This window comes from Chaetodon auriga, chromosome 23 (genome assembly GCF_051107435.1).
Source record: "Chaetodon auriga isolate fChaAug3 chromosome 23, fChaAug3.hap1, whole genome shotgun sequence".
Classification (NCBI taxonomy): domain Eukaryota; kingdom Metazoa; phylum Chordata; class Actinopteri; order Chaetodontiformes; family Chaetodontidae; genus Chaetodon; species Chaetodon auriga.
Window position 1 is genome coordinate 2,441,393 of NC_135096.1, and position 2,500 is coordinate 2,443,892.

Sequence of the window (2,500 nt, forward strand, 5' to 3'; positions counted from 1 at the left end):
AGGCGTCTGGCCTTTCCAGGCCCCCCAGCCTGCTACTCGTGCTGGGGGCTGGCTCCAGGCCTGACCCCCTCATCTTCTCACAGCCACGGGGAGGCTTCCAGCCTTTCCAGGCCCCCAGCACGAGGAGCAGGCTGGGTGCCGGCTCCAGCCCTGACCCTCTCCTCTTCTTCTAGCAGCCACAGGGAGGCGTCTGGCCTTTCCAGGCCCCCCAGCCTGCTACTCGTGCTAGTGGCTGGCTCCAGGCCTGACCCCCTCACCTTCTCACAGCCACGGGGAGGCTTCCAGCCTTTCCAGGCCCCCAGCACGAGGAGCAGGCTGGGTGCCGGCTTCAGCCCTGACCCCCTCCTCTTCTTCTAGCAGCCACAGGGAGGCGTCTGGCCGTTCCAGGCCCCCCAGCCTGCTACTCGTGCTGGGTGCTGGCTCCAGCCCTGACCCCCTCCTCTTCTTCTAGCAGCCACAGGCAGGCGTCTGGCCTTTCCAGGCCCCCCTAGCCTGCTACTCGTACTGGGTGCTGGCTCCAGCCCTGACCCCCTCGTCGTCTTATAGCAGCCACAGGGAGGCGTCTGGCCTTTCCAGGCCCCCCAGCCTGCTACTCGTGCTGGGCGCTGGCTCCAGCCCTGACCCCCTCCTCTTCTTCTAGCAGCCACAGGCAGGCGTCTGGCCTTTCCAGGCCCCCCAGCCTGCTACTCGTGCTGGGGGCTGGCTCCAGGCCTGACCCCCTCATCTTCTCACAGCCACGGGGAGGCTTCCAGCCTTTCCAGGCCCCCAGCACGAGGAGCAGGCTGGGTGCCGGCTCCAGCCCTGACCCCCTCCTCTTCTTCTAGCAGCCACAGGCAGGCGTCTGGCCTTTCCAGGCCCCCCAGCCTGCTACTCGTGCTGGGTGCTGGCTCCAGCCCTGACCCCCTCCTCTTCTTCTAGCAGCCACAGGCAGGCGTCTGGCCTTTCCAGGCCCCCCAGCCTGCTACTCGTGCTGGTTGCTGGCTCCAGCCCTGACCCCCTCCTCTTATTCTAGCAGCCACAGGCAGGCGTCTGGCCTTTCCAGGCCCACCAGCCTGCTACTCGTGCTGGGGGCTGGCTCCAGGCCTGACCCCCTCATCTTCTCACAGCCATGGGGAGGCTTCCAGCCTTTCCAGGCCCCCAGCACGAGGAGCAGGCTGGGTGCCGGCTCCAGCCCTGACCCCCTCATCTTCTCACAGCCATGGGGAGGCTTCCAGCCTTTCCAGGCCCCCAGCACGAGGAGCAGGCTGGGTGCCGGCTCCAGCCCTGACCCCCTCCTCTTCTCACAGCCACGGGGAGGCTTCCAGCCTTTCCAGGCCCCCAGCACGAGGAGCAGGCTGGGTGCCGGCTCCAGCCCTGACCCCCTCCTCTTCTTCTAGCAGCCACAGGCAGGCGTCTGGCCTTTCCAGGCCCCCCAGCCTGCTACTCGTGCTGGGTGCTGGCTCCAGCCCTGACCCCCTCCTCTTCTTCTAGCAACCACAGGCAGGCGTCTGGCCTTTCCAGGCCCCCCAGCCTGCTACTCGTGCTGGGTGCTGGCTCCATCCCTGACCCCCTCCTCTTCTTCTAGCAGCCACAGGGAGTCTTCTGGCCTTTCCAGGCCCCCCAGCCTGCTACTCGTGCTGGGTGCTGGCTCCAGCCCTGACCCCCTCGTCTTCTTCTAGCAGCCACAGGGAGGCTTCTGGCCTTTCCAGGCCCCCCAGCCTGCTACTCGTGCTGGGTGCTGGCTCCAGCCCTGACCCCCTCCTCTTCTTCTAGCAGCCACAGGGAGGCTTCTGGCCTTTCCAGGCCCCCCAGCCTGCTTCTCGTGCTGGGTGCTGGCTCCAGCCCTGACCCCCTCGTCTTCTTCTAGCAGCCACAGGGAGGCTTCTGGCCTTTCCAGGCCCCCCAGCCTGCTACTCGTGCTGGGTGCTGGCTCCAGCCCTGAGCCCCTCGTCTTCTTCTAGCAGCCACAGGCAGGCGTCTGGCCTTTCCAGGCCCCCCAGCCTGCTACTCGTACTGGGGGCTGGCTCCAGGCCTGACCCCCTGGCCTTCTCACAGCCGTGGGGAGGCTTCCGGCCTTTTCCAGGCCCCCAGCATGAGGAGCAGGCTGGGTGCTGGCTCCAGGCCTGACCCCCTCGTCTTCTCGCAGCCACGGGGAGGTTTCCAGCCTTTCCAGGACCCCCAGCCTGCTACTCCTGCTGGGGGCTGGCTCCAGGCCTGACCCCCTGGCCTTCTCACAGCCGTGGGGAGGCTTCCGGCCTTTTCCAGGCATACAGCAACCTCTTTTACTTTTCTTTATTTCTCACAATTACTTTCTTTTATTTTTGTTTAAAAATTCTCAACCTTTGTATATATTCCACATACTATACTGTGCATACACAGTCCAACCTCCGATTCAGGACGAACGATGCGGTTTTCGTCCCGGCCGTGGCACGCCGGACCAGCTCTATACCCTTCACAGGGCTGGCTCCCAGCCTAACCCTTTTCCTTTCCTCCTGCCTCCACTCTCATTAGCCAGCCAGCC